General features: G+C 41.2%; 1 long non-coding RNA gene across 4 annotated transcripts; it reads left to right on the top strand.

Moving 5' to 3' along the window:
- The first annotated feature begins 517 nt into the window (after positions 1–517).
- LOC122556925 (uncharacterized) lies at positions 518–23484 on the top strand. Of its 4 annotated transcripts, none has more exons than XR_015759781.1 (4): positions 518–7062; positions 11800–12025; positions 22463–22767; positions 23320–23484. It is a non-coding gene; the product is annotated as an uncharacterized LOC122556925 (long non-coding RNA). The 4 variants fall into 4 exon arrangements; XR_015759782.1 differs by lacking the exon at positions 518–7062 and adding an exon at positions 16800–16950 and having other exon boundaries at positions 9496–12025; XR_015759780.1 differs by lacking the exon at positions 518–7062 and having other exon boundaries at positions 9496–12025.
- Positions 23485–25223: the final 1739 nt, after the last annotated feature.

The raw sequence follows: 25223 nt of genomic DNA, 5'->3' as shown, positions 1-25223 counted from the left end.
GTCCACATTGATGCCCTGGGGTTGAAGTGTTCTGAGGCGATAGATGAGGCTTTCTTCCTCAAGGCGGCGGGTGGTGAGGGAGCGGCAGCAGAGGAGGCCCAGGACCTGCATGTCCTCGGCAGAGTGGGCGGTGGGGTTGATTGGTGTGGGTGTCCTGGCGATGTTCCCTAAAGCGGTCTGTGAGAAGGCGTCGGTCTCCCCAGTGTAAAGGAGACTGCATTGGGAGCAATGGATACATAAATGACATTGGTGGATATGCAGGTGAAACTTTGATGGATGTGGAAGGCTCCTTTGGGGCCTTGGATGGAGGTGAGGGAGGAGGTGTGGGTGCGGGTTTTGCAATTCCTGCAATGGCAGGGGAAGGTGCCAAGAGGGGAGGGTGGATTGTTGGGGGGCGTGGACCTGACCAGGTAGTCACGGAGGGAACGGTCTTCGCGAAAAGTGGAAAGGGGTGGAGAGGGAAATATATCCCTGGTGGTGAGGCCCATTTGGAGGTGGTGGAAGTGTTGGCAGATGATGCAGTTTATGCAGAAGTTGGTAGGGTGGAAGGTGAGGACCAGGGGGGTTCTCTGCTTTTCCATTCCTGGGGATACTCAAGAAGCACATAAACAACAACTGATATTTACACATAGCTATGTCTGATCTATAAAATCTAGCATCTCTATAATTGACATTATGCTGAAATTCAAATCTTCCTGGATTTCTCATTACAAACCAGTAGAACAGACAGATTTCATCTGGGGAGTAGGGAGGACAGAGTCAGAGGCAGATCTTAAAATTCTATGTTAAACTTAGGCCTAAGCTTGTGAATTAGAAGACTACAAAGTTTGTTTGATAAGCATGTATATATCTGAACTTATTATATAAATGATGTAAAATTTTAGGGCCTCATGTGATTTTCTGTACTTTAGCTCCAATTGGACAAAATTGTAATAGATATGGGGGTCAATTGAAACTGCTGTTATTAAGGAATGTTACGCATGAAAGTACGCATGAATGTATGAGCAAACAAACATCTGCTTCTCTGTTCTGTGAGTGATTCCCAGATCTCTTGGAGGCAAAATATTCATTCTTAGGACTCTTCTGGTTTACACAGAGCCGCGTTTCAAATAAATTCAAAATAATTTCAAATACTTTCACTGTTACTTTTAACATATATGGCACAAAGGCAGCAGTCAAATTAGTTTGCAAATCTCAAAGATGAATGAAAAATGCTAAACTCTTGCCATTAAGCATACTGTTCTTTTAAAAAAATTACTCCCATTTTCATTACCATGTTTAGTAATTGTGAGCATTCATGTAAAATATTTTAAATAATAAAAATTATACATGTAATATCACGTACATGTAATTTGAGTGGAGCTATATAAAAACAGATAGATGTGGGTGGCTTTGCAAGGAGAACTAGTGAATTGAAACATATTTTCTGGGTTATATGCTATACAATTGGAAGTTCCAACAGGAACAAGAAAAATATCGAGACTACACATGTCAAAATTAAATGTACTTAGCAATGTTACATGACCGCAGAGACGATAGTATATCTGCAGTCACAGGGACTATTTCTTAGGATATCACATAGTCACAGAGGCAAGCAGCACAGAAGAGTTCCTTCGGTCCATTAAGTATATACCAACCTAACTACACTAATCCCACTTTCCAGCACTTAGCTGATTGCCTTGAATGCTATGATATTTCAAGTGCTCATCCACACACCTTTTAAGGTTCTGAGGTCCCCTCCCTCTTGTACTCCTGAGGTTGTCTACCCCTCAGGGTGAAAATGTTTTTCATCAAATCCCCTCTAAATCTCCTGGTCTTTGAAATAACTTCAGAGGGGCCGATATCCTGTCACCTGGTCACCTGTTATTTACACGTGAAAAGTCCTTGGTTCTGGTACAGCTCCCACAGAGACAGCTCTCAGGTTATCAATACTCCACTTTTTATCTGTCAACCAGGGGTCCCTGGTTGCACGAAATTAACAGCCCCAGTCAGGGGACTCATATTCTATGCTGTCTAACTGATTGACCTCATTACAATCACTGAAGTCTTCACCTTAAGATTATGCCCCTTGATACTGACCCTTCAACTAAATGAGACAGCTGCTTCCTATTCACCCTGTCCACTCCCCTTAATGTCCTATACATCTCAGTCAGGTCCCCTTTCAGGTGTTCTGCAGAGCTTATCCAGCCTCTCTTCAGAGTTAAACCGCTCCATTCCAGGCAAGATCCAGGTGCGTTTACTCTGCACCCCCTCCAGTGTGATCACATCCTTCCTGTAGTGAGGTGACCAGAACTGCACCCAGTGCTCCAGCTGTAGTCTTACCAAACTTTTGTGCAGCAACAATGTCAATGCTCTGTTCTTTTAATCTATATAAAGGCAAGATTCCTCTCTTCCTCTGAGCCTCCTAGTGTCCATCAAAATTAAATCCAAATCCTCTTATGACTCAAATGCAAAACATTTTGGCCTGGAATTCCCTTTTTCTTGCTGGAGGATGGCTGGAGAGGGATTTCTGTTCATTTGCTAGGGGCTCAAATCTTGAACTAAAGTTCATTAGTTATGCAGGATGGGATTCTATTGTATGCCTGTAAGCAAGAGGGCACCCTAACACTGTGGACCATAAAAGCGCTAAAGCAGAATATCCAGTGCAGGTCAGAAGTCACAGAAAAAATCTGAAGGAGTCAAAAATGCTCTGACAACTGTAGCAATGTTTTTACTGAAGGCCTCAGGCTGAATAGTCCCTGCTGACTACATCTGTGGGAAGTACACCCAACACCAGCTCCTCGAAAACCGCGTAAGGGAACTGGAGCTGGAGTTGGATGAACTTCGGATCATTCGGGAGGGAGAGGAGATTATTAACAGGACTTACAGAAAGGTAGTCACTCCCCAGATAAAAGAAAAAGATAGATGGGTGACAGTTAGGGGACAGAAAGGGAACCGGCAGGCAGTGCAGGGATTCCCTGTGGCCATTCCCCTCAACAATAAGTATACCGTTTTGGATACTTTTGGGGGGGATGACTTACCAGCAGAAATCTGCTGCTCGGAAGGGAAGGGGGAAGAGGAGCAGAGCAGTAGTCATTGGGGACTCGATAGTTAGGGGGACAGATAGGAGGTTCTGTGGGGACAAGAGAGACTCACGGTTGGTGTGTTGCCTCCCAGGTGCCAGGGTCCGTGATGTTTCTGATTGTGTTTTTGGGATCCTTCGGGGGGGAGGGAGAGCAGCCCCACGTCGTGGTCCACATTGGCACTAACGACATAGGTCAGAAGAGAGATGGGGACTTGAGGCAGAAATTCAGGGAGCTAGGATGGAAGCTTAGAGCTAGGACAAACAGAGGTGTTTTATCTGGTTTGTTGCCCGTGCCACGTGCTAGTGAGGTGAGGAATAGGGAGGAAAGGAGTTGAACACGTGGCTACAGGGATGGTGCAGGAGGGAGGGTTTTGGGTTTTTGGATAATTGGAGCTCTTTCTGGGGTAGGTGGGACCTCTACAAGTAGAATGGTCTTCATCTAAACCAGAGGGGTACCAATACCTAGGTGGGAAATTCGCTAAAGCTATTAAGGTGGATTTAAACTAATACAGCAGGGGGAATGGGAACCAAAATTGTAGGACAGGTACAGAAGAGGATGAGAGTAGAGAGTTCCAAAATCAAGTATCTGACACTAGCAAGCGAGAACCTGGATTGAAGTGTGTGTGCTTCAACGCGAGGAGCATCCAAAATAAAGTGGGTGAACTGGCAGCATGGGTTGGTACCTGGGACTTCGATGTTGTGGCCATTACGGAGACATGGATAGAGCAGGGACAGGAATGGCTTTTGCAGGCTCCGGGATTCAGATGTTTCAGTAAGAACAGAGAAGATGGTAAAAGAGGGGGAGGTGTGGCATTGTTGATCAGGGACAATATTACAGTTGTAGAAAGGATGTTTGGAGACCCGTTAACTGAGGTAGTATGGACTGAGGTTAGAAACAGGAAAGGAGAAGTCACCATGCTGGGAGTTTTCTATCAGCCTCCGAATAGTCCCAGAGATGTAGAGGAAAGGATAGCAAAGATGATTCTCGATAGGAGTGAGAGAGGCAGGGTAGTTGTCATGGGGGACTTCAACTATCCAAATATTAACTGGGATCACTACAGTACGAGTACTATAGATTGGTTAGTTTTTGTCCAGTGTGTGCAGGAGGGCTTCCTGACACAGTATGTCGACAGGCCTACAAGGGGCGAAGCCACTTTAGATTTAGTACTGGGTAACGAGCCTGGCCAGGTGTTAGATTTGGAAGTAGGTGAGCACCTTGGAGAAAGCGATCACAATTCTGTCAGGTTTACTTTAGTGATGGAAAGGGATAGGTGTACTCCACAGAGCAAGAGTTACAGCTGGGGGGAGGGAAATTACGATGCAATTAGGAAAGATTTAGGAAGTGTAGAATGGGGAAGGAAACAGCAGGGGATGAGCACATTAAAAATGTGGAGCTTATTCATGGAAAAGCTCCTATGTGTCCTAGATAAGTATGTACCTGTCAGGCAGGGAGGAAGATATAGTACGCGTGAGCCATGGTTTACTAAGGAAGTGGAATCTCTGGTCAAGAAGAAGAAGAAGGCTTATGTTAGGACAAAATGTGAAAACTCAGTTAGGGCGCTTGAGGGTTACAAGGAAGTCAGGAAAGACCTAAAAAGAGAGCTCAGAAGAGCCAGGAGGATACATGAGAAGTTGTTGGCAGATAGGATCAGGGTTAACCCTAAGGCTTTCCATAGGTATGTCAGGAATAAAAGAATGAGAGTTAAATTAGGGCCAGTCAAGGATAATAGTGGGAGTTGTGTGCGGAGTCAGAGGAGATAGGGGTAGCACTAAATAAATATTTTTCGACAGTGTTCACTATAGAAAATGAAAATGTTGGCGAGGAAGACACAGAGATACTTGCATTTAGACTAGAAGAGATTGAGGTTCACAAGGAAGAGGTAATATAAATACTGCAGAGTGTGAAAATAGACAAGTCTCCTGGGCCAGATGGATCTATCCATCCTAGGATCCTCTGAGAAGCAAGGGAAGAGATTGCTGAGCCTTTGGCATTGATCTTCAAATCATCATTGTCTACAGGAATAGTGCCTGAGGACTGGAGGATAGCAAATTAGATTAGATTACATATAGTGTGGAAACAGGCCCTTCGGCCCAACAAGTCCACACCGACCCGCCGAAGCGTAACCCACCCATTCCCATACATTTACCCCTTTACCTAACACTACGGGCAATTTTAGCATGGCCAATTCACCTAACGTGCACATCTTTGGACTGTGGGAGGAAACCGGTGCACCCGGAGGAAACCCACGCAGACATGGGGAGAACGTGCAAACTCCACACAGTCAGTCGCCTGAGGTGGGAATTGAACCCAGATCTCTGGCACTGTGAGGCAGCAGTGCTAACCACTGTGCCACCGTGCCGACCAGACAAATGTGGTTCCCTTGTTCCAAAAGGGTAGTAGCGACAACCCTGGTAATTACAGACCAGTGAGTCTCACTTCAGTTGTTGGTAAAGTGTTGGAAAAGGTTATAAGAGATAGGATTTATAACCATCTAGAAAAGAATAATCTGATCAGGGACAGTCAGCACAGTTTTGTGAAGGTTAGGTCATGCCTAACGAATCTTATTGAGTTTTTTGACAAAGTGACCAAACAGGTAGATGATAGTAAACCGGTTGATGTGGTGTATATGGATTTCAGCAAGGCGTTCGATAAGGTTCCCCACAGTAGGCTATTATACAAAATGCGGAGGAATGGGATTGTGGGAGACATAGCAGTTTGGATCAGTAATTGGCTTGCTGAAAGAAAACAGAGGGTTGTAGTTGATGGAACATGTTCATCTTGGTGTCCAGTTACTAGCGGCGTACTGCAAGGGTCGCTGTTGGGTCCACTGCTGTTCGTCATTTTTACAAATGACCTGGATGAGGGCTTAGAAGGGTGGGTTAGTAAATTTGTGGACGACACTAAGGTCGGTGGAGTTGTGGATAGTGACGAAGCATGTAGTAGGTTGCAGAGAGACATAGATAGGATGCAGAGCTGGGCTGAGAGGTAGCAAATGGAGTTTAATGTGGACAAATGTGAGGTGATACACTTTGGACAGAGTAATCAGAATGCAAAGTACTGGATTAATTGGGAGTGCAGATGAGCAGAGAGATCTCGGTGTCCACGTACACAGATCCCTGAAAGTTGCCACCCAGATTGACAGGGTTGTTAAGAAGGCAGACAGTGTTTTGGCCTTTATTAATAGAGAGGATTGAGTTCCGGAACCAGGAGATTATGCTGCAGCTGTACAAAGCTCTGGTACAGCCACACTTGGAGTATTGTGTACAGTTCTGGTCAATACATTATAAGAAGGATGTGGAAGCTTTGGAAAGGATGCAGAGGAGATTTACTAGGATGTTGCCTTTTATGGTAGGCATGTCTTACGAGGAAAGGCTGAGGGCCTTGAGGCTGTTCTCATTAGAGAGAAGAAGGTTGAGAGGTGACTTAATAGAGACATACAAGATAATCAGAGGGTTAGATAGGGTGGACAGGGAGAGCCTTTTTCCAAGTATGGGAACAGCAAACACGAGGGGACACAACTTTAAAGTGAGGGGAAATATGTATAAGACAGATGTCAGAGGTAGTTTCTTTACTCAGAGTAGTAAGGGTATGGAATGCTTTGCCTGCAACGGTAGTAGATTCACCAACTTTAAGTACATTCAAGTCGTCAATGGACAGGCAAATGGACGTACATGGAATAGTGTAGGTGGGATGGGCTTCAGATTAGTATGATAGGGCAGCGCAACATTGAGGGCTGAAGGGCCTGTATTGCGCTGTAATGTTCTACGTTCTATGTTAACAGCTACGTTCTGGAGGATTTTAGGAAGCAAGAAGAGGCTGCTCTATGACACCGAGGGACATGCCACTACTATTCCAGAGACTACCATTATTATCAGACAGTAACTGGATCAGAGGCCGCAACAAGGATATATGGTTACGAACCAGGGGCTGTTGGCATTTTTCAGTGTGGGTGCTAAAAGTTCTGCTGGTAGCTTTTCATGCATTGGAGAATGGAAAGGTAAAGTCACAGTAGACTGATGGTTATAGGCTTACTACTCAGTTTCGTGGCTGTTTCTAGTTGGTGAATGGAACAGTTGAGGAAAATTCACACCTTTTAATCTTAATATATCATTCAAAGAGCAAAGCATGTAACACTTAGGAACTGCTTCTTTTGTTGTAAGTCCAAATAGTTCTGTAATTCATGAATATTTAAACATAAAAGCCAAGTGATCTCACCTCAAATGCTTTGTACCTGGGATTGGATATACTGGCATAATGATTAGATTAGATTACTTACAGTGTGGAAACAGGCCCTTCGGCCCAACAAGTCCACACCGACCCGCCGAAGCGCAACCCACCCATACTCCTACATTTACCCCTTACCTAACACTACGGGCAATTTAGCATGGCCAATTCACCTGACCTGCACATCTTTGGACTGTGGGAGGAAACCGGAGCACCCGGAGGAAACCCACGCAGACACGGGGAGAACGTGCAAACTCCACACAGTCAGTCGCCTGAGGTGGGAATTGAACCCGGGTCTCTGGCGCTGTGAGGCAGCAGTGCTAACCACTGTGCCACCGTGCCGCCCAGCTGATTTTTGCAGCTGCTCAGGGAATTCATTACCCAAAACAGGTGTAGTATCATGAGGGTCTAAAATGTTCAGATATTATCAAGTAACCTGAGCAGTGTGTCCCAGTGAAAAAAAGGTGAAAAAAAAAGTACCATGGACAAGATATCACATTTCACACTTCCTCATATAAGGAAAGCCACTCTGGTACCCACTTTGCCTCCCTCTGGTTCAGAGGCATTGAGTCTTAATTTGAAAAATGTGTTGCTGGAAAAGCGCAGCAGGTCAGGCAGCATCAAAGGAGCAGGAGAATTGACGTTTCGGGCATAAGCCCTTCTTCAGGAATGAGGAGGGTGTGCCAAGTAGGCTAAGATAAAAGGTAGGGAAGAGGGACTTGGGGGAGGGGCGTTGCGAATGTGATAGGTAGAAGGAGGTTAAGGTGAGGGTGATAGGCCGGAGAGGTCGGGAAGAAGATTGCAGGTCAAGAAGGCACCCGCATGGGCCCCAGCTATGCCGGCCTCTTCGTCGGATATGTGGAACAGTCCATCTTCCGCAGCTACACTGGCACCACCCCCCACCTATTCCTCCGCTACATCGATGACTGTATCGGTGCTACCTCGTGCTCCCACGAGGAAGTTGAACAGTTCATCCACTTTACTAACACCTTCCACCCCGACCTCAAATTTACCTGGACCGTCTCAGACTCCTCCCTCCCCTTCCTAGACCTCTCCATTTCTATCTCGGACGACCGACTCAACACGGACATTAGCTACCTAGATTACACCTCCTCTCACCCTGCCCCCTGTAAAAATGCCATCCCATATTCCCAATTCCTTCGCCTCCGCCGCATCTGCTCCCAGGAGGACCAATTCCAATACCGAACAACCCAGATGGCCTCCTTCTTCAAAGATCGCAATTTCCCCTCAGATGTGGTTGACGATGTTCTCCACCGCATCTCCTCCACTTCCCGCTCCTCCGCCTTTGAACCCCGCCCCTCCAATCACCACCAGGACATAACCCCACCGGTGTTCACCTACCACCCCACCAACCTCCATATACATCGTATCATCCTTCGTCATTTCCGCCACCTCCAAACAGACCCCACCACTAAGGGTATATTTCCCTCCCCTCCCCTATCAGTGTTCCGGAAAGACCACTCCCTCCGCGACTCCCTTGTCAGGTCCACGCCTCCCACCATCCCAACCTCCACTCCCGGCACCTTCCCCTGCAACCGCAAGAAATGCAAAACTTGCGCCCACACCTCCCCCTTCACTTCCCTCCAAGGCCTCAAGGGATCATTCTATATCCATCACAAATTCATCTGCACCTCCACACACATCATTTACTGCATCCGCTGCACCTGATGTGGCCTCCTATACATTGAGTAGACAGGCGCCTACTTGTGGAACGTTTCAGAGAACACCTTTCGGACACCCGCACCAACCAACCCAACCGCCCCGTGGCTGAACACTTGAACTCCCCCTCCCACTCTGCCAAGGACATGCAGGTCCTTGGCCTCCTCCATCACCAGAATGTGGCAACACGACGCCTGGAGGAAGAGCGCCTCATCTTCCGCCTAGGAACTCTCCAACCACAAGGGATGAATGCCGATTTCTCCAGCTTCCTCATTTCCCCTCCCACCCACCCTGTCTCAGTCCCAACCCTCAGACCCAGCACCGCCTTCTTGACCTGCAATCTTCTTCCCGACCTCTCCACCCCCACCCCTCACCGACCTATGACCCTCACCTTAACCTCCTTCCACCCTTTGTATTCCCAACGCCCCTCCCCCAAGTCCCTCCTTACCTTTTATCTTAGCCTGCTTGGCACACACTTCTCATTCCTGAAGAAGGGCTTATGGCCGAAACGTCGATTCTCCTGCTCCTTTGAGCCTGACCTGCTGCGCTTTTCCAGCAACACATTTTTCAGCTCTGATCTCCAGCATCTGCAGTCCTCACTTTCTCCTAGTTGAGTCCCAATTTGTCTGGTAACTGTTAATTTAAATAGATACTCTGACTTTAAAATTCCTCCACGCTCAAAAATAAAGTAAGCAAGTGCCTTTTGTGTGCTGTCTGTTTAAGGAATGCTGTTTCAGTTGCTGGATGCTGACTGTGACCCTGCACTTATTGATAGTTAAAATTGACAAAATGGCCTGATACATGCATTAGGACTCAGTTTGTATGTGCAATGGATTCAACACTACTTTCAGGTACTGACCTGGCCTTGTACTAAGAAGCCTCTGAAATAACTCGACTGAGGCCTATCAGGAAAACATGAACAGTCCTTCACTTTAGTACATATCAGCCAGGGCTTGCAAATTGGACCAGATTAATAGTTCCATTCAGGGAACTCAAATTTCATGATGCCAAATTGGCAGACCTTGTCTCTATACTCCCAATGACCATAACGTGCATTCTGCCTGAAGTATTGAACACATAAGTGCCCTCCAACTGGTATTGTAGCATTGACACCCACCAAGGTAACTAGAGAGCACTTTTTCTAGGTTTTTGGGGGCATTTTGGGTATTAAATATGGAGAGATGACCATTTCGCAGATTTATCATCACCCAGTCATTGCTCCCCCAAACCTAGCACAAAGATGCACATCTGAGTGATATTTGGATTAAAAGTACCACAAGGTAATGCACACAGCACAAAGTGCCAGCAGAAAGAAAGGTCAAGTCAAAGGCATACTATTAAGCATATTTGGGTTGTAGTCCTGTCGAATGTTACAGAGCTGCAGGCTTTAGCGACAACACTTTGAAAGAGAACATTATTCTATTGGAAATTGATCTGGAAGCAATATTAGATAGGGGATCTGACTTCAGGAACCAAAGGCCCACACTTTCTCTTAATTCATATTTTTGTATGTTCTTTGCAGTCAGTTAGGAAGTTAAGAAATAAACGGTGTGGTCAGAGACAAAGATGCTACAACAGGAGAAGTTACATTACATCAGCTGCAAGTATAAGAGTTGAAAGAGGCAGAAAGTTGAAGATAAGTTTGGAGCAGATAGAATGAATTGAAAAACTTTATTGCTGTCGCTTTAGTTCTGCCTGAACCAACCAAGCCATTTAAGGGGTTTATTGAAGTGGTAAGATAAAGGAGTCTGAGGAATCTATGATATCAAGACTGTCAGAAACCTAATTAAGAAGGTCTGCAGCCATGTACTGTGTAGGTGATCGTAACTTTGAGGCTGGGCGCACTTAGATAGCATTTGGTTGTCAGTGAACTTAATTTGAAGGCCCACTTACTTGTGTTGGAAAGTGGGAACAGCTAAGTTAGAGAATTTTGGAATTGCACATGTTGTCTGCAGGATTGATGCAGGTGGCTTTGGTTGTGTAAGATATCTCTGATCTATTGGCTATTTAAAATGCAATTCACCTTTTTACTTGCCTGTTAACTGTTGTTAAATTTGCATGTTTTCTAATTCATGCTAAACAGAAATCGCACAAATCTTGTTGGTTTTTTTTTAAATTTGGAGGTTGTAAGATAAATGTGGTTAATTTGGTTTACAGTTCACAAGTATGAATTGGAAGAGCAGGAGCTGTGACAAATTGTCTATTAACATAAGTGAATCCACATGAAGGTCAGATGTTTCTTAGTTGAATTACAGTACAGGCCCTTTGGCCTTCGATGTGTGCTGACCTGTGAAACCCATCTGAAGTCCATCTAACCTACACTTTCCATTATCATCCATGTGTTTATCCAATAATCATTTAAATGCCCTTAAAGTTGGTGAGTCTACTACTGTTGCAGGCAGGGCATTCCACACCTCTACTACTCTCTGAGTAAAGTACCTACCTCTGACATCTGTCCTCTATCTATCACCCTTCAATTTAAAGCAGGAGCAAAGAATTAGCAAAATGGTTGATTGATGCAAGATTGAAATGTTATTACAACTGTCAGGGAGGTATATACAGACCTTTGTCTGGGATCACATGGTTGCCGTTAGTGAATTGGAAGTCCTTGCAATTCATCAAAGTGATCATCTAAAGGAGCTTGGATGCTACATGTAGCAGTTGGTGGCACTTTGGACTTGGAGAAATTCTGCAATCTGTGTCAATTCCTACTTTTTCTGGTTCTGCATGTGGCACATCATAAAAACTGTTTCCTTCTTCACACATCCTATCAATCATTTGCTTATTTCTAGCATAAACTGCAAACTGTTAATGATATATTCTATTGCAGACTTAAAGGAGCCAAGGATAACAAAGTGGATTTAATGTAAGGAAGAGAAATGTCAAAGGGATAAACTACCAGAATTAAAATAGCCATGTCTCCAAGAGCTGATGGTTTCCATCTGAGAACACAAATGAAGTTAAGAAACAAAGTGAAAATCAAAATCAATTTTGTGGTATGGATTCATAGCCAAGAAATCCAAAGTAGACTTTAAATCCCCAAAGAGGGGAGGAAAGTAAGTATCAATATTCAAGTTGTACCTTCACGTTCATTGGTCACAGCCACCTGATAGCAATTGTTTCTTATTAAAGTCTGGGAAAATGTTGCAAATAATTACTGATGCAAATCTATGTTAAAATTGGAATTGAATTCTGCCAAATTTTGTTGTTATCATTTGGGGATTTATCAAGCAATCTATTTATTGCTGACAAAACTGACATCTGTTATTAAGGTCCAATGATATGTGATTAAATCTAGTTGATCCAACTTTATTATACAATATCATACAATTAAATTAATACTAATTTCAGAATCAAAAGTCCAACAACATTATTTAGATTATTTAGAAAGTTGGTTTATTTTTCAAGACCAAGCAATCCAATTGCTTGTAGATCAATGAAATTATATTTTTGAGAAATATAGTCAGGTATTATTGAGATCAATTGGATGGTTATTGAATAAATTGACATTTAGTATGGTGTCACCAAATTAAGAGTCCTTGTGATTCTGTGGTAGTGTCCTTGTCTCTGAGTTAGGAGAATGTGTTCAAGTCCACTTGTTCCAGAGATATGTCATAACAAGCCTGAACAGGGTGATTAGAAAATATTTTGTACCAAAAAACTGAGAGCGAACAAAATAAAAAAAACCACTATTTGACAATCTGAACAAAAAGATCATCCATAATTACTCATAAGGTTTAAAATGGGATTGAGATGCATAAGGAGGAGGTGTTAGCAATTCTGGAAGCGTAAAAATAGATAAGTCGCCTGGGTCAGATGGAATTTATCCTAGGATTCTCTGGCAAGCCAGGGAGGAGATTACTGAGCCATTGGCTTTGATCTTTACGTCATCATTGTCTGCAGGAATAGTGCCAGAAGACTGGAGGATAGCAAATATTGTTCCCTTGTTGAAGATGCAGAGTAGAGACAACCCTGGAAGTTATAAAACTGTGAGCCTTACTTTGATTGTGGGTAAAGTGTTGGAAAGGGTTATAAGAGATAGGATTGATAATCATCTCAATTGGATGAAGTTAATTAGTAATAGTCAACATGGTTTTATGAAGGGTTACTGAGTTCTTTGAGAACTTTGAGAAATGTTACTGAGTTCTTTGAGAAGGCGACCAAACAGGTGGATGAGGGAAAAGCAGTTGATGTGGTGTATATAGATTTCAGTAAGGCATTTGATAAGGTCCTCATGATAGGCCATTGCACAAAATATGGAGGCATGGGACTAAGGGTGATTTAGAAGTTTGGATCAGAAATTGTCTAGGTGAAAGAAGACAGAGGGTGGTAGTTGATGGGAAATATTCGTCCTGGCGTTCAGTTACTACGATGTGCTTTGGGTCCACTATACTAATTTACAAATTTACTAACCCATCCTTCCATGCCCTCATCCAGGTCATTTATAATGGATGAGGGCATGGAAGGGTGGGTTAGTAAATTTGAGGATGACACTCAGGTCGGCAGAGTTGTGGATAGTGATGAAGGATATTGTAGATTACAAAGAGACATAGGTAAACTGCAGCATTGGGCTGAGAGATGGCAAATGGAGTTTAATGCGGAAAAGTGTGAGGTGATTCACTTTGGAAGGAGTAACAGGAATGCAGAGTATTGGGCTAATGGTAAGATTCTTGATAGTGTAAATGACTAGAGAGATTTCAATGTCCAGGGACATAGATCCTTGAAAGTTGCCACCCAGGTTGATAGGGTTGTTAAGAAGGCATACAGTGTGTTCGCTTTTATTGTTAGAGGGATTGAGTTTCAGAACCATAAGATCATGCTACAACTGTGCACAACTCTGGTGCGGCCATACTTGAAGTATTGCATATAGTTCTGGTCACCGTATTAAATGAAGGATGTGAAAGTTTTGGAAAGAATTAAGAGGAGATTTACTAGGATGTTGCCTGATATGGAGGGAAGGTCTTACAAGGAAAAGCTGAGGGACTTGAGGCTGTTTTCCTTCGAGAGAAGAAGGTTGAGACGTGACTCAGTTGAGACATATAAGATAATCAGAGGGTTAGACAGGTTGGACAGTGAGAGCCTTTTTCCTCGGATGGCGATGGCTAGCATGAGGGGTTTAAATTGAGGGGTGATAGATATAGGACAGATGTCAGCGGTAGTTTCTTTACTCAGAGAGTAGTAGGGGCGTGGAACGGCCTGCCTGCAACAGTAGTAGACTCGCCAACTTTAAGGACATTTAAATGGCCATTGGATAGGCATATGGACGATTCTGGATTAGTGGTGCTGGAAGAGCACAGCAGTTCAGGCAGCATCCAAAAAGCAACGAAATCGACGTTTTGGGCAAAAGCCCTTCATCAGGAAACGAGACTGGAATAGTGTAGGTTAGATGGCCTTCAGATTGGTTTCACAGGTCAACGCAACATCGAGGGCCAAAGGGCTTATACTGCGCTGTAATTTTCTATGTTCTATGTTAAGAAATTTTTGAAAAGGCACTCTTGTGATACAAGAGTCGTATCCCTACATTTGGCCCCCCAAAAAATGAGTTCAAGTCCAAATTGTTCCAGAGGTGTGTCATAACAGGTTGATTTAAAATAATTTTAATGTGATTTCTGGTAAAAAGCAAAAAATACCAGAGGGTACTAGTTCCTAGAAAAATATTTTTGTTTTTCAATGGGAATTTGGTAGAAACATTTACTTTTTAAGACAAGCTGGTACTATACCCAGCGTCAACTATGCAGAAGAACAGAAGAATTCTCTTCAGCAAAACATAATGAGAAACAATAGTCTTCACATGACAGCTTTAAAAGCTATGCAGAATGCCATGTTGTGTTTGCCAATAAAATTATCTGAGTTCAAATTCCAATTACTCTTCTATTCATGTTTTTATTCCTGTCAAAACATTGGAAAACATTTTAAAGTGATTATTATTGTTCTTCAAGCATATCCAGTCAATGTAAAACAAATATTCACTATTCAAACCCAATATTACAAGTCCTGGACATTTATGATTATCCCATTGAGTGAATTCTTCAGATTTCGAAAAGTAAATCCTGCCATGAGACCAAATAGGTTTTCGCGTGTATTTTACCAAACTCACTGCTTTAATTGCTGTTATGATTTGGCGATGCCGGTGTCAGACTGGGAGTATTACTACAACCATCTAATGACAGAGCAGCGCTCTGAAAGCTAGTGCTTCTAAAGAAACTTGTTGGACGATAACGTGGTGTTGTGTGATTTTTAACTTGATTGCTATTATAATCCGCGTAGCAAGAATCACTCCCTATTTTTGCTCCATCTTACTATAAGCTGTACTGTCAGGTCGTCCACTGAATTACACACACCCACCTTTCTGCATGCGGGCAAGGGAGAAACACACCTTGCAGCTGGGGTTCTACTGGATACCAGGCTCCAGCTGACTGTCCAGCAGGAGATAGCCCTGCGGTCTTGGCCATTAGGGACATTGTTTAGATGCATATAGAAGAGCAGCAGCGTCAAGCAGAAGCTGGGGTGATACTGCTAGTCCAAACAACATATGTCCTCCTGAAGTCTGCTAATCACTCGTTGCAAATTCACAATCTTTCATATCATTTGTGACATCCGAATATGTGCTGACATAAATTGTGGACAGTTTCCTTTGAAAAATTAAGCTAGCTTGATATTATTTGTAAAATATGATTTTTGAGAGTTGCTGAAATTTATCCACTTAATTTTCAAAGTATTGTGCTTCTGTTATTAATAAAAATACTGAAGGTAGGTGTTAAGTGAAAATAAAAAGACTCAGTGTCACAATGAATTAGCTTCTCAAGGGCAACAAGTGACAGGCAATAAATGTGCTGGCCAGCCAGTGATGCTCGCATCCCGTGAGTGAATTAAAAAAAAATTGGGTTGAAATAAGTAAGCAGACATGTCCATGGAGGTATCATTGTGCCAATGACATAAAAAAATACAAAGAATCAGGTGGTAGAACCAAAGCAAAAAGTGGGCCATTGGCCCCTGGGGACATATTCGGATTCCAACAAAAAGGATGGCAACTGTAACAATGTACGTACCATTGAGCATGGTTTGCTACATTGGATAGGGTGCCGATCTATCTTTAGAAATCAAATATGTTGGGCCCTTTGTAAAGAGTACCCTGTATTTTCAGGAGTGCAGGCTGGTCATTTTGCAAATTCTTCCTCTTCTCCATCCATTGAGGCTAACTTCTTCAAGATTACTTTGGCATATGATAGGTTGTGTCCCCATAGATTTGGGGACAGGGCAGATCACCATGTTTGAAAACTCTGGCCTTGCCTCTGTCTTTTCTGAATAACTTGCCCAAGTAAGGGTTAAATGTACAAATTCTGATCGGAGGTAAGGGATCAGAATTATTAAGAATGGTGGAGTTCATGGAAATTTTGTCTTTACTGTTTATACTTTGAGGTTTCCCAGACAACAGGGGTATTGGGGGAATTAAATGACAATTGATTTTATCCTCTCAAGGCCAAGACAGCAAGGTATTGTTGATGTAATATTTTTGGTTTTTATCATTTCTTTTGAGGTAGGGCAAATTGTATGACCAAACCCTGTTTATTTTTGAAATTTCAATCTTATATATAAACTCACAACAAAATCCCTGAAAATGAAATTAGAGATAGGGTTTATTTAACATAAGAGTCAAAACACAGGATAATTGCTGTGGCACTTCATTCACATGCAAAGATATATAATGCCAAGAGAAAGAGAAAGGGAAAGATGGTGAAACTCATGAATTTCTTAAGATATCAAAGATATTGGTGTTAGTTTATGTTATATAGGCTGTATCATTTTCTTTTTCTGTATTTTTGGTTGTAGAGTGAAATGGGTAAAGGACTGTTTCATATCAAAAGACCAAGGAAGGAATTTCTGTACTTTTAAATAGCTACTCACTAAAACCCATTGAAAGTAGTGTTTGAACTATTCTTTTGTTCAAGCAGAAAGTTTGACTTGTGGAAAGATCTGGAAGGTAACATTTATTTCCAATGATTACAGCAGCCATCTTAAGAGGCTGACCATTTTGTTGATCATTTGTTTTTAGTGATCTTTTTGATGATACCAATGCCCTGTGTGCATATGCACAATATTAAAATAATTATTGATTATTAAAAGAACAGTTCTATTTTGTTTTACACATTATTTGTAACAAATGTAAAATAATACTTTCACTAAAGTCTCATCAATCTATTTTAACTAAAACACTACCGATTGTTACCAACTGTACATGCATGCATACATGTGTACAATAATATGAAGAAGTTTGTTTTACAATTTAATTAAAGGTTCTGTTTTGTTTTATATTTATTTATATGACTTGATATAGTGTTTCATTAACATATTATCATGAACTGATATTTATAACTGTATTTAAAGAGATATCATTGATAATGCACATGGTCCTTGGTATCAGCAAGCAAATCCTTAAACAAAGAATTTAAACATAAGAAAGATAGAATCACAGGAGTGTTACATCAGAGAAGGAGATCATTCAGCTCATTGTGACAGGAGAGGATATATTTTTACACAAAAAAATTACAATTTCTCTTCATATCACCTGGCCATTATAGAGGTATAAGCATGAATAAACGGACACATCAGATTTGACAGATTTGTTGATGCTGCAGTCTAAAATGTTTATGTGAAAGAAGTTTGGCATTTTTAGATTTATTCCCTGATGTCACTAAGTAAATTTTGACTCTATGATACTTCATTTTGGCTCAATCATCAAGGTCATGAAGTAAGTTGGCAATGGGACATACATCTGAGTTGTTTTCAAGAGATGCTCTTTCCCAGGCTTATAGGATAATCAATCAGCCATTGAAACTGCCTATAAGCTGTGCTAAAACAAGACTGAACTCATATTGTGCATAGTATTGAAGTTCTTAATGGTGTACTTGAGTGAAAAAGGAAACAGAGATCATTTTAACTTTGAGCAATGATGTAACATGGGATAGCTATCCACATACTTTCTCCATTGGTCCCAATCAGCCAGACTGCATAATGTGGAGCTTGTGCAATATTGAGCATGTTATGCAATTGTTGAAATTTATAATAACCTCAAAAATCTGATCTTTAACAATCATGTAAAGATGATTGGTGAGTGAATTTCTAAAGCCAAAATTAAGACAATCCTAATTTATACTTTTATAAATAATATCACAATTAGCACAAGCATGAAGAATCTACAAATTGCAAATTTATGTTTCAAGAAGTTGTTTAAAACGGCTACAGCATTTAATGTAACTTCTGATACCATCAGCTCAAGCTAAAACTCAAGCAAATGTCTAAACAACTATGAGCAATAATAACCAATTGTCAAATCCACAGTTATTAAGGATGAATAATTAACAAAAAGGACTATAACATGCCATGTGACTTGGTTTTCTATTTCAACATGGATAATAAAGTCATCAACGCTCAATATGTGTGAGACAAATGCAAAATGGATCTCACTAAACTTTCATTAAATTGTGAAGGTTCCTTGTCTCAAACATAAAGACTCTGGCCACTTTTAAATTTCAGAGCATGAAAAGTGATTACCTTGGCCTAAGTGATTACCTTATTGGAAACTTCGGACTTGTAAGAAGTCCCAGTGTAAAGCAACCATGTCTACTACCTACTCATAAAAGAATAACAGCAGAAGCCATTTGGAGTCAAAGAGATTATATATGCCACCTAACCATTTGCAAAACCATTACACATCCAAGATAATAGACAGCTAAATATTGAAAATGGGAGAAGGAGTTCCCCCTCAACTTGTTTCAAATTCAAGTTTATTTGAGAGCAGATACACCGGCAATTGAATTGTGGAAATCCTTGCATTTTCTGAGAATCCCTGCTCAGAGGATTTGTACTTCAGCTAAAGCATCAATTCATCTCAGAAACCAAATGTCTGGTACAAAAAAAACTGAAATAATATCAAAATCTAATATTATTTTTCCTTCATTGAGTTTTAATTTTAGCCTGTGCATGAGACAGCATGTTTTAAATGTCCATGACAAGTGTATGATAATAAATTATCAAAAAGCTGGTTTGAAAATTGAAATAAAGACGCAGTCTAATCTTGACTACTGTTGAGTGTCATAAATACCCATTTGGTTTACTAATGTTGCTTAGGAAAGGAAAACTATTATTCTTACCTGATCAAGCCTACCTGCGCTTCCAGACCCACAGCTTTCTGGTTGATTTTAACTACCCTCTGGGCAATTAGTGATGAAAAATAAATGATAGCCAGCCGACAATGCACACATTCCATGAATAAGTACATTTTCCAAAGTTTGCTAGATTCTGGAAAATTCCAAACACACTGAAATGTAACAGATTCAAGAAGGGAGGAAGGCAAGAACTATAGGCCACTTAGCCTGACCTCTGCCATGGGGAAGGTGATCGTTATGGAATTTGTGGCTGGGCACTTCAAAAAACCCAAAGTAACCAGCAGGAGACAACCTAGTTTTGTGAAAACCAAAATAATGTTTAACCAACTAAGTCAAATTCATTGAAGAAGTACCATGCACTGTGGATGTAGGGGGAGCTTATTGATGGACTGAACTTGGATTTCAAGAAGGCACTTGACAAGGTGCCACATTAAAATTATTGTAACCATTATAAACATGTGATGCAGGGGCAACATACGAGCATCAATAGTAGATTTTCTGGCTGGCTGGGAAAAAACAGAGAGCATGCATAAATGTGACTCTTTCAAATTGGCACGATGTGATGAGTGGGACCCTGCAGTGGTCTCAACAGGGTTCTCAACATTTTGCAATATGTATCAGTAACGTTGACAAATGGAGTGGAGGCATGGCTGCAGACAGCACAAAGGTAGGCAGGAAAGAATATTATGAAAATGACCTAAGAGGATCCCAGACCAATATAAGTAGATTGACTGAGTGGGCAAAAATATGGCAGATCGAGTATAATGTAGGCAAGTGTGAAATTGTTTACTTTGGCAGGAGAATGAAAAAGTAGAGTATTAACTAAATGGAGAATGACTACAGACTTCTGAAGTGCAAAGGGATTCTAATGCAAGCATCACAAAAAGTTAGTATGCAGGTCCAATAAATAATTACGAAGGATAATGGAATGTTATCTGTTATTATAAGAGTAATTGAACATATCAGTAAGGACATTATGCTTCAGTTATACAGGGTGAATGGTGAGACCAAAGCTTGAATAGTGTTTACAGTTTAATGGATGATGTGAATGCATTGGAAGCAGCTCTGAGCAGATTTACGAGGTTGATACCTACAATGATTGAATAATTTGATGCGAGAAGGTTGGCTAGATTGGGCTTGTTTTGATTGGAGTTGAGAAGAGTGAGAGATGACTTGATTGAAGCGTATAAGATGCTGATCAGTCTTATCAAAGTTGATATGGAAATGATGTTTCTTCCAATGAGTGCATCCAGAAGTAAGGAACATTGTTTAAAAATTAAGAATTTTTTTTAGGATAGAGATGAGGAGAAATTTTCTGACCCAGAAAGTGTTGAGCCTATGAAATTCTCTGTCACAGAAAGCAATTGAGACCAAAACACTGAATGTTTTGAAGAAGAAATTAAATACAGTTCTTCAAGCTAAAGGAATCAAAAGATATGGGGAGAAAGTGGGAAAAGGATGCTGAATTGGATAATCAACCATTGAATGGAGGAGCAAGTTTTCGAAGGCTTAAATGGCCTACTCCTGCTCATATTCTCTGTGTTCCTATTCAAAAAAAAGACATACTCTGAAAGGCCAAGACTGCAACTGAAATTTCAATAACAAATCAAGACTACCTCATATCGCATTACAGGATAACCCTATCATCTAAATATTTTTCATATAACTACACTGTTATATTTGCCTAAAGTAGGTTGAATAACATTAAATTATGTCAGTATGTGCTTCTGTATAAAAACTACAGCTGACGTTTTGTTTAAACAGAATACATACTGAATGGAAGCTTGCATCAATATTGTCATAAATCATCCCTGAATGGGATATACAATATTTAAAAGAATATGAGTGTCATGTGCATTTGAAGGAAATTAAAATACTGCTAATGTAATGTGACACTTTTGATTACCTACAGTGTGGAAACAGGCCCTTCAGCCCAACAAGCAACCCACCCTGACTAATGCACCAAACACTACAGGCAATTTAGCATGGCCAATTCACTTAACCTGCACATCTTTGGACTGTGGGAGGAAACTGGAACATCCAAAGGAAACCCACACAGACACGGGCAGAATGTACAAACTCCACACAGACAGTTGCCCGAGACAGGAATTGAACCCAGGTCCCTGGGGGCACTGTGAGGCAGCAGTGCTAACCACTGAGCCACCATGCCATCTCATGACAGACAGTTATACAGAAACATATGGCATGAAAAATTGACCCTTCATCTACACTAAGCAGACATCCCAATCTGACCTAGTCCTCTTTGCCAGCATTTGGCCCATATCTCTCTAAACCCCTCCTATTCATATGCTGATCCAGATGTCTTTTAAATGTTGTAATTGTACCAGCCTCCATTGCTTCCTCTGGCAGCTCGCTCCATATACACACCACCATCCTTGTGAAAACATTACCCCTCGGGCCCTTTTTTAAATCTTTCTCCTTTCACCTCAAACGTATGCCCTCTAATTTTGGATCTCCCCATCCTAGAAAAAATACCTTGGCTATTCACCCTGTCCATGCCCCTCATGATTTTATGAACTTCTATAAGTTGACCCCTCAGCCTCTGGCACGCCAATGAAAAAAACACCTCAGCCTAATCAGCCTCTCCCCATAACTGAAACCCTCTAGACTTGGCAACATTCTTGTAAATCTTTTCTGACCCAGTTAAAATGTCTGTCTCAAGATACATATAAAAGATAGATAATTGCAGCTTGGCAGGTATTCCTTTACCCTTAAATAAACATTGATTTCATGTGTTGTTTCAGACCTAATTTTACTCATAACATGAACCATAGTTAAAACACATCAATATCTATGTTTTGACAAACTTCCCATCTGTCACTTTGCAGATCTAGTAAGTAAATTTAGTTCATTCAGAAATGTTTCAAATGAAAGCTTCATTTTTCATATCAGCTGTAAACAGTTCAGAATGTAATTTTAAGCAGGCAGTATACTTTGTTTATAACTATTGAACAATAAAAGGAATCTAAAGTTGACATTTTCTGAAAGGCTGCGGCACGCAGGTTTTCACAAGAATACAGTCAGCATTACTTTAATAACCCAATGAATCCTACGATGAAATTTTTTTCCATCAAACTTGAAACTTGTATCAATAAATCAATGCACAGTTGAAAATGCGTAGTTTATTATGTCTTTTCTGTTTATTGCTCAATCTTATATATCAGTAAAAATAGAACTTTTATTAATAGAGTTATCATGGTTTGAAAAATGTTAGTGCTTTTCACCTTGGCAAACTCTGTATTCAACATTGAGAGAAATTGTGTAAAAAAAAAGTTGATTGTTTGCCACCATTTTCTCAACATGCAGTGTGAGAAGACCTCAAAGGTGGAGTGGTTATCTGGGAAAATGCCACATGGTTTCAGCTGTTTGGGTCACACATTAGATAAGGTAATGGATCAACAATAACACTACCAAGAATGAATCCTTCCATGCAGGATATCTGGAAGATTCTCTAGTGGTGAAGTGATCCACAAATCAGAACCAGATCAACAGTCCTCAAGCAAGGGAGCTATCATTCTTCTGAGTCCTAAGAAGATGCATTCTAACAAAAGTGTGAAAACTCCAGTCTTCCTGCATTCGTGGAGTCAGAGACTGGGAGAAGATGGATAGTGGTAAATGTAATTATAATTAGAATGTGTAATAGGTTAGCTATGTAGAAAAATGCTTGGATCAGATATTCTACAATGTATAATGGATAATCTTATGAGAAAAGGTTGGCTGGATTAGGCTTGTTTTCACTGCAGTTGAGAAGAGTGAGAGATAAACTTGATTGAAGTGTTTCAGATCCTGAAAGGTCTCATCAGGGTGGATGTGGAAATGACATTTCCTCCTGTGAGTGTGTCCAGAAAGAGAGAGCACTGTTTAAAAATTAGGGGTCATTTTTTTAGGACAGAGATGAGGAGAAATGTCTTTGCCAGAAAGCACATGAAATTCTCTGTCACAGAAAGCAATGGCTCTGAAGGAGTTCATGTTCATGTTACATTGGCAGAGCTTGTTTTACTGATATCACCGCATAACCTGTGAGAGAAAAAGAGTTCTGCTTGAGATTTCAGAAAGAGCTTACATTTTTATATCAGTTCCCTAGTAATTATGCTTAACCAAACATAATTGCAGTTACTTTTTTCATGCTATAAACCTTTCTGAGAACTGTGTCTCTTCTTCAGAGACCTTGTTGTTGTATATCCTCTTCCACAATTCACCAGATGTGTCCAAGGCAAAATAAAGACAAAAACAAAGGAGGATTGGTGACAAATACCATAATGTGCCGTGAGTAGTCATCTGAGAAAACACCAAAAGGAGCTTCACCATTTTTAAGCATCATCAACTACTTACAGATCAGTTGCTGGTTGATTTCCTCTTGCTGTTGTTTCAATTCTACAAGAACTGGCGTTGTTTAAAGTGGTAAAAGTCAACAGGGAATGATGTGATAGATGCTGACAGAGTTGTCAATAATTTCAAAGCTTTTGCCAAAATCAGTAGTTCTTGGTCATAGGTGCGCCAGGAGGCTTTCCACTTGTAGTACATTAAAAGGAAGTCATAACTACCTTGGGAGTTCAGGATGTAATTCTTTCATCTGAATTTCAGCAAGTTTTAATATTTGAGATGTCAGTGCTTCATGAGGAATTTCTCACTGAAATCATGGTGCAGCCACAACTTCAGAACAGAGTGAGCACTGGATTATCAGTGATTATGAAGGTGAATGTGACATGAACCTTTATGTATCTACCTCTTATCCAACCTCAAACGGAAGCATTTGCAACACCTTCCGATTTGTTATCAACTGTTGTGCTAGAGATTTGTTGAGGCCCTATATTCTAATTACATTTCATCATCTAATGCCAAAGAAAAGCAAACAGAATGAGAATGTACATTGTGAATTCAGGCTTCCCATTGGCACAGCATGTCATTGACAGCAGGTACATCATCACTGTGTGAGGGTTGCACATCAACTCTGACTTATGCTGGAACCAAAAGGCTTTCACTCTCTCAACATCCTAATGGTGTGCAACCAAATGCAAATAATCATGCAGGTAAATGCCCAATGTCCTAATAATAGTTATGATGGCTTTATTCTGTGTCAGTTCACTTCATTTGAATCTTCATTGCAAACTAAGGGTGGCTGCTGAGTGACAAGGGCTATCCACTGAAGGCAAGACGCAATGTTCCAGGGTGACACCTCAACAATCCTAATGCATATTGAAGAATAAATTGATGGGTTGCTGGGATACCCTACAAAGCTCTCGGATGATTGCAATCCACAGCCATGAGGGCAAAGTTCTGTATTTCTACTGGAATATACAGGCATTGGATGGCAGTTGCTTGTGCTGCAATGGTAGATGAGATATCAGTCATCAGATACTGCATCATAATCGGTTGGTCAATTGTCCAAATGGAGATGTCAACCACTTACTTCCATGCTGTAAAGAATGGGCTCCAAGGTCTGTACAAAGCTAAGTTGGTGCTAAACGTCTCCATGTCACTTTACATTGTCCACAGGCGTTCTGACACAACTTGCAATCAATCAAACTTTTTGGCATGTGTCATAGAGTTTTTCCACATGCAGCCTCATCAACGTGCCCATCTGAGTCCTCTGCAGTAGGATCCTAGTGCCAGAGAGCTGGCATCTCTGCAATTTCGGCCTCCTGCTTGGTCTGCAGGCTGTAAATAATCCAATATTCCAATAAATCCTACTTTTGTGTTCTCATCTAAGTTACATGCAGTGTCAGGTACAATTGTGAGTCATTATCATTGTCTTCTTGCTGTTCCTGTACGACCCCGCCAAGTTAAACTTTGATATTTGGAATGGCTTTTTGGAACAGCCCACAAGGGAGCAGGCTATTTTGGACTTAATTCTATGTAGTGAGCCAGACTTTATAAAAGATCTTTAAGTAAGGGAACATCTAGGAGGCAGCGATCATAATATGGTAGAGTTCAGTCTGCAGTTTGAAAGAGAAAAGGCAAAATCAGATAGCAGAACCTAGTGGGGAAGACAGTAGAGCAACAATGGCAGGAGTTTCTGGGTGTAATTGAGGATACAGTACAGTGGTTCATCCCAAAGAAAAGAAAG

This window comes from Chiloscyllium plagiosum, unplaced genomic scaffold, assembly GCF_037043375.1.
Source record: "Chiloscyllium plagiosum isolate Xiang-an unplaced genomic scaffold, Cpla_swu_hap1 HiC_scaffold_16, whole genome shotgun sequence".
NCBI classification, from domain to species: domain Eukaryota; kingdom Metazoa; phylum Chordata; class Chondrichthyes; order Orectolobiformes; family Hemiscylliidae; genus Chiloscyllium; species Chiloscyllium plagiosum.
Note: the sequence above shows the minus strand (reverse complement) of the source record. Positions and strands in the feature narration are given on the sequence as shown.